Here is an 8,340-nt window from a genome sequence, read left to right on the forward strand (position 1 = left end):
GGCCACCGCGGCCGGCCAACTACATTCATACTCCGTGATTCACCGCACGGTTCATGGTAGAGAGTACCTTGTACTATGGCTAGTAATTCCCTTTCCTGTTCCACTCGAAAATAGAGCGACTGTTTATATGCTTTCGCACGAGTGAGTCCTAATGTCTCTTATGTTGCATTTTGCGGTACTTACGCGAGGTGTACGTTAGCTGCAGCAGAATCGTTCTGCAGTCTGTCGCAATTGCCGGCTGTCTATAGTGTTCCGGGAAAAGAACGTCTCCTTCTCTTCAGGGATTCCCATTTTTCACGAAACGTTTCCGAAAAACTCGTGTGTCGATACAACATACGGGTAGCAAATCTAGCATCACGCCTCTGAATTGCGTCGAAGTCTTGCTTTAGTACCGCCTGCCTGGGAACCTAAACACTCGAGCGGTACTCAAGGATGGATCGCACGGGTGTTCTGTACAGATAAATTGTCCCAATAAATCATAGTCGACTATTCGCCTTCCCTACTACATTGCTTGCATGCTTTGTGAACCTGAATGTGTCAAACAGAACCTCACTAATACTATTTTCGAACATTATAGAATCGTTTTTGCCACTCACCGGCGTTAACTTACATTTTTCTACATTACAAAGGATATAAATTTCTTACTCATTCTGCATCCTTGTACAGTCTCTCAACGACGACTCTTTCCCGTAAATCAGAAAAGAGTCACACATTGCCTCTCACGTTGTCCCTCAGATAGCTTTTGCAAGTAAAGAGTAAGATCGGTTGTATCGCACTTCCCTGAAGCATTCCCGACGATACCACTGTCTCCCGGACCAGCACTCTCCGTCCAAGACAACGTACTGGGTTTTATTACTTAAAAATCTTCCAGCCACAACAATCAACCGAAACCAATAGTAGTGCTTCATTCAGAAAGCACTTCGCAGAAAGTTCACTTGTTTGTTTCGACCGGCCGGGGTGGCCGAGCGATTCTAGGTGCTACAGACTGGAACCGCGCGACTGCTACGGTCGCAGGTTCGAATCCTGCCTCGGGCATGGATGTGTGAGATGTCCTTATGTTAGTTAGGTTTAAGTAGTTCTAAGTTCTAGGGGACTGATGACCTCACAAGTTAAGTCCCATAGAGCTCAGAGCCATTTGAATCATTTTTTGTTTGTTTCGTTATACTGGACGATTTAGAAGACAATCTGAGCAGCCGTCTTAGGTTATTTGCAAATGACGCTGTCGTTTATCGACTAGTAAAGTCATCAGTAGTTTAAAAGAAATTGCAAAACGATTCAGCAAAAAATATCTGCATAATGCGAAAATTGGCAATTGGCGGTAAATAACGAAAAGTCTGAGGTCATCCACATGAGTGCTAAAAGGAATCCGTTGAACTTTAGTTACACGATAAATCAATCAAATCTAAATGCCGTGAATTCATCTAAATATCTAGGAATTACAATTACGAACAACTTAAATTGGAAGGAAGACATAGAAAGATTTGTGGGGAAGGCTAACCAAAGACTGCGTTTTATTGGCCGGACACTCAGAAAATGTACTAAAGAGAGTGGCTGCACTACGCTTGTCCGTGCTCTTTTAGAATACTGCTGCGCGTTGTGGGATCCTTATCAGATAGGATTGACGGCGTACATAGAGAAAGTTCAAAGAAGGGCATCACGTTTTGTGTTATCGCTAAATAAGGGAGAGAGTGTCACTGAAATGATACGGGATTTGGGGTGGACTTCATTAAAACAAAGGCTTTTTCGTTGCGACAGAATCTTCTCACGAAATGCCAATAGCCAATTTTCTCCTCCTAACGTGAAAATATTTTGTTGACGCCGATCTGCATAGGAAAAAACGATTATCATAATAAAATAAGGGAACTGAGAGCTCGCACGGAAAGATATGGGTGTTCGTTTTTTCTGCGCGCTCTGCGAGATTGGAATAATAGGGAATTATTGTCATGGTGGTTCGATGTACCCTCTGCCAGGCACTTGAATGTGATTTGCAGAGGATCCATGTAGAAGTAAATGTATATGTAGATGTCACTATCTACATCGTGACAGTGCTACATTCCACACGAATTTTCTACTCATTTTATCAGAGAAGTGTACATCCATGAAATTCGTCGAGAAAGCCTGCATTCCGAAATAACACGATTTGTTCCAAAATACGTTTTTCTTTCATTCTTCTCGTAGAAAAGACAGTACCCTCGTATATCGGTCTACTTGTCAGGCGCTAAGAGAAGGACGGGGCTAAGGCTGGGGGGATATGACCCTCTACTCTGCTGTGCCATCCGAACAAGACACAGCCAGAGCAAAAGCACCACAGGCGAAAAAATGCGGGCTGGTGCCAGTGCCATAGAGACTCGCCACTTGCGCGAGTTCCGCCAGAGCCACGGGCGGCGCTGACGATGAAGATATCGACTTCCCCTCGGCCAGTTGCCAGCCGAGTGCAAACTGCCAGTGACCGGACGACAACGATGAGAAGCCTACTCGGAAGATAGAAGAGCAGCTCTCGCCCACTTGGTTATAGATCGTCGTGCAGGGCTGACTTAGACGGGGAACGTCGTTTAGTGAACTCTTGGAAGTGAACAGATAGTTGTTGTAAATTGCATTTGCTATGTACTGTGAAGTTTACCTACGATTGCTCTGATGGCCTTTTTTGTGTCATATTACATGCAGTGTGACTTTGTTACTAATTTGTTGGAGTGTTGTAGAACCTTGGTTCTCCTATCCCGTTACCTCACCCTGACGTATAGCTTTGTAATAGTGGCAGGGAGAAAATGCCTCAGCCGCGTACGGCACCAGAAGCAGTTTCACGAACTCACAAGCTCGTCCTCCACAGCAGTAGCGACGAGGCCTTTACCAAACTGGCGACAAGGCTTTACAAAATCCTCCTCTCCTCCACCCGAGGCTCAAAATAAATTTTACTTATGGCATTTACATTTTTATATACAAGGGGTGCACAAAAATGTGGAAATACCGAAAATGCAACGGACTATCATGCTCGATACGGTGTAGGAGACCTGTTTCAAAACAGCTTCCATTCATCTCGGAAATGATAAATACAGATCATTCACGGATTTCAACGATCGTCATCAGTTTTCTGCTATATTAGCAAGTCCTTTGCCTCTCCATTTTCTGCGATCCATTGCATCCTTCTTAAGGCTGCTGTATGTTGTACCATCCATCACGTCATCCAGTATCTGAAATCTCTTCCTTCCTTGCTTCCTTTTCCCTTATACATAACTTTCTAAAACTGTTTTTATCAGTCCGTCATTCTTTCTTAATATATGCCCAATCCAATTTCTTTTTCTTCTTTTTATTACTTCTAGTAACTGTCTCTTCCCTGTCTATCCAACATTCTTTCCATCCTCCGCCTTGTCCACATCTCCAGCCTTTCTCTGTCTTTCTTCCTCAAAGCCCATGTTTCTTCGCCATACAGAAGAACACTCCAAACAAGACATTTTATGAGTCTCTTCCTGAGTTCTCTGTCCAGACCGCTGCAGAAAATTTTCCTTTTCTTATACAATGTCTCTTTTGCCGTTGCTATCGTCGTTTTAATTTCTGTGGTGCACTTCCAGTCGGTGTCTATATTGCTTCCAAGATACTTAAAAATTTACACCTGTTCTAGTATTTCTCCATTCAGCATAATTTTTATTTATTTATATCCTCCTAGTGCCAATACTTTTGTTTTTTTGTGTTAGTTTTTATTCCATATATTTTCCGTTAGTTTCAATGGTGTCCACCAAATCCTGCAATTTGTTTTCCCCTGTGGCTAGAAGGATCATGTCATCAGCAAACCTCAAACAACCTACTCTTCTTCCTCCAATTTCTACTCCTTTGTTATCTAATGAACATTGGTAATCATATTTTCCAAGTAGAGGTTGAAAAGAGTAGGTGATAAACAACATCCTTGTCTTACTCCTTTTCCTAGTCCAATCCAGTTTGTACTTTCTCCTCTCACTTTAATTGAAACATTTTGATTACGATATAATGAGTTTATAAGGCTTCTGGTTTTCCAGTCCACTCTCTTTTCCGTCATTATAGTCGCCAGCTTGTCGCAAACCACATTGTCAAATGCCTTTTCGAGATCGATGAAGCACAAATATAGGTCTCATCCTTTTTCAATAAACCTTTCTCCCAAGATTCGTAGGAGCCCTATTGCATCTCTGGTGCCCGTATTCCGTCTAAAGCCAAACTGCTCCTCGCCGAGATTCTCCTCTATTACTTTTTCAAGTCTTTTATTAATTATTCTTAACATCACTTTGGCTGCATGTGAAATGAGGCTGATTGTCCTGTGCTCACTGCATTTCTTGGTTCCTTGTTTTTTTCGGTAATTGAATCATTACTGTTGTCAGAACGTCCTCAGGCCATTCACCACTGTCATATATTTTATTATATAACCTCAATATTTCTCTTATTCCATCTTAGTTCAAGCACCTTTTCCAGTTTACATATCCAATATTTTGCTGTCCTGATTTAATGATTCCTTCTTTAAGCATATTCCAGTACTCGTTGACATTATCAGGTGGTTCTTTGTCTCGTAATGTGTTCAGAAACTCACGTGACAGCATTTCTGTAATTTGTTCTTTGTTGGATCTTACCTTCTCTAGATCCCAATTCTTCACCGTGGTCACCTTCTCCAGTTTTTTCATTCTTATTTCTATTTCTGCCATAAGTAAGTTGTGGTCGCTATTAATATCTTCAACGATATCTTACACAATTCTTCCTGTAAAATAGTGGCAAATTGAGGTAACGACGATGGAAGTGGACAGCGATCACGCCCCTTCTCTCCAAAATAGACCACAAAAGCGCAATGTTACTGAGATCTGATGACTGTGTTGGACAGCGAGATGCAACAATTCATCCTCGTGTTCACGAAACTAGTCCTGGGCTATGCGAGCTGTGTAAACAGGGGCGCCTTCGTCCTCGAATGCTGCGTCAACATTGGGGAACAAACAACGTACCAAAATGGCCACTTCATCGTTGGCAATAATGCGAACTTGCAGGATGACCATGATGTCCATGGAATTCAACGATACGGCTGCCCAAATCATCACCGAACCCCAGAAAAGTTTCAACTCTTGAGACGTAAACTCGGCCAGAGGCATGAAATAGTTTGCAACAAGTCTCATCCCACCAAATGACTTTCTTTCACTGTTCCACAGTCCAAGTTTTATGGATACGGCGCTTCGTTTTCTCGTTACGTGTATTTGAATCACGAGCGAATGGTCTTGGAATGCAGCTCCTTGGATATGGAGATCCCTTAGTGTTGTCTCGTAGCAGACACTTTTCTCGACTGCGAGATTCAGTTCCACAGTGACTTTTACGCTGTTGTCTCCATACTTTTTGTAACAATCCTCTACAATGACCGTGCGTCGCGATCACTGGAGACACACTTTCGTCCGCTTTGTGGCTTAGTGGATGATGTTTTTTCGCTTTAAAAATGGTTCAAATGGCTCTGAGCACTATGGGACTTAACTTCTAAGGTCATCAGTCCCCTAGAACTTAGAACTACTTAATCTAAAGACATCACAAACATCCATGCCCGAGGCAGGATTCGAACCTGCGACCGTAGCGGTCGTGCGGTTCCACACTGTAGCGCCTAAAAACGCACGGCCACTCCGGCCGGCCTTTTTCGCTTTACCCGAACGTGGTAAATAGCTTCGAGAAGGTGTCTCTAGAAAAAGCAAACACTTTGGCCACCACACGGGAACCAACAATTTAGTCACGCTCAAATTTACTTGGATCCTGCGCAGTACACTCCCAACTACACAGAACATCACTCTGACCGCGAGTGACGCTTGCGACGTCGTCAAATACAACGGCAGCAGCCTGAAGGCTTGGCTGGCATCCGCATTCATGTTTCTCTCGGTGTTCCCGTATTTTTGTCCAACGCCTCTATATCGGGTTCCAAACTTCTGATCCAAGTTCAGGAGAGTGAAATAGCATGAAAAACAAGAGTCTGGAAAATCATGAAGAATATGATTAACAAAGGAGACCGTCCAGCTTCTCGCCTGAGAGCATGACCAACGGGCGATAACATTCCACCCAGGTGGGACACACATTCACAAGCTGGCCGTACCTTGTGCAAACAACAACAAACCCTACAGACTCCTTGGGTGCACAGGCAGAACCGGCAAGTCGCTGTTAACTGCGACAGGCTAGACAGGAAGGGAAAGTGTCTACACGAGTGCCGACCACAGCGTGCCGAACGTCACACGCGTGTAGCGTGTGGTCTTACGCCCGACCTGTCACTGGGCTTCCCTCGTTCCTTCTCCGAAGAACGCGGAGCAGCGCCAAATTTCATTTAGCATTCCGGTGCGGCATTTTCAGGTCCGCACAGCTCTATGAGTTCGGCAGAATCGCGGTGTCAGCGCTGTTTATCCTTCGCTAAAAATGGTTCAGATGGCTCTGAGCACTATGAGACTTAACTTCTGAGATAATGTCCACTAGAACTTAGAACTGTGATTACGAAGGCTTTCCCGGCGTAATAATTGATAATATTCTTCTCGGGTGTGCAGCCGGATCATAACGTCATCTTGACACAATATATCCGCGGTCCAACTGACCGCCATCTTCAGGTGAGAGTGCTGGTACACGATCTCGCCGGAACTGACTTCTCAGCGCAAGCGGCGGCCTCTATATAGGCCGCACAAGACCCACAAAGCGTGGGCGAGAAGGTGCTGTAACTGCCCTCTAGCGCAAGTAAACATACCGCGCCACCAGTGGTGGAAACAGGCGAAATCGAGATATCGCTATCAAAAATGGTTGCCCCTGCATCTAGCTATTGGGACTGTGTTTTAAAAAGAATCCACAGAGATTCGTTTATCTTATAATCTTATTAATAGAGACAGGGGTTATCTTTTAAGTAAGACTTGGAAACCGGTGTTATCAGACATTAAAAAAACATTTGTCTGTATTGCGATCGTCGGAATAATTTTTAATTTTTGATAGCGATGTCTAGATTTCGCCACCACTGGCGGCGCGGTATGTTTACTTGCGCTAGAGGGCAGTTACAGCACCTGTTGTTGATAATTCTTCCGGGTTATATGGCCGTGGTCCATGGAATACATTCCTAACGTTTCGTCCAATACTACGTTGGACATCCTCAGAGGTATGGCTGGTCCTGTTGAGTCCTGCCGACTGACGGTACTTTTGATACAATCACAGAAGCAGATTTTATTCGTCGCCATCCTCAACTGAGGGAAACAATGTGAGAGGAGAATGAAGAGAACACTGAAACTCTAATAATGATTATTGACGAGTACCTAACTTTGTGCAAATCGAGTCAGGCAGCAGACTACTATTCCAGAAGCTAACGCTGGATAGTAAACAGTTCTCGTCCCAATAGGATGTTCACTGAAGACTGGCAGGTGTGGACTTGTTAGAAGCAAACGATGCCGTGCGAAGTACACAAGTAGAAGGCGGTCTTCTCGCTAGTCGAGCTGACTTGTAACTGCCCGCTCTGTAGAGGAAGGCAGAGTTTAGAATACATCAAGCAAATAACTGAGAACGTAGGTTGCAAGTGCTTCTCTGAGACGAAGAGGTTGGCACAGCAGAGGAATTCGTGGCGGGCCGAAGATTGATGACTAAAAAAAGTCAGGACAAAGTATACCCTGACAGGGAAGGCGGAGAGAGACGTCAGTAGCAAAATCTTGTAATCTACCACTCCCTTTCTTGTTGTTGCTACTGGCCAGGATGATGAAGTCTTTTCAGAAGATTCTTTTCTTGCACAATTGGCTACAGTTCTTCATGTCTAGGGGTCTGACTCTTGAAGCCGAAATTCTCACATTTTATATTCTCATGGTTCAATTGGTCTTAATAATTTTGAGGACTGTCTTTGCATAATTTTTGTTTTCATGACAATTTACTGTCTCACATTTTACAATATCACACTGTCTTTTGAATATTCACATTAACAAAGCCGAAATTACATTGTTCGTCCAAAATACAAAAATACGTCCGATCACATCAGGAGCATGCGTACTACTACTTCAGTCTATGGTAATAACAATATTCCAAAGGGTTTACAATTTTTCTTCAGAAATGAATTTCTATTAGTTTAGACCCGGGTTTGCCAACAAAATTTTCTCGAGCTACCTTGGTACCTTGTCATATCACAGTATCAAGTACCTAAAAAAGCCAAATTAAGAGTCTTTTTATACGTTTTCTACTTTTGGTACTTAGAAAAAACATTGACATATTCATTATTGAAAAAATATTGAGCTTAAAACTTTTCCAATTTAGCCAACATTGTTAGTGTTAAATTTTTGATTAGTGCTCAAAATCTTTCTCTTCAAATCTGGGTGTTTAGTATAACAAATTACTTAAAAAAAAATAAAAATTGACTAT

This window comes from Schistocerca nitens, chromosome 4, assembly GCF_023898315.1.
Source record: "Schistocerca nitens isolate TAMUIC-IGC-003100 chromosome 4, iqSchNite1.1, whole genome shotgun sequence".
Classification (NCBI taxonomy): domain Eukaryota; kingdom Metazoa; phylum Arthropoda; class Insecta; order Orthoptera; family Acrididae; genus Schistocerca; species Schistocerca nitens.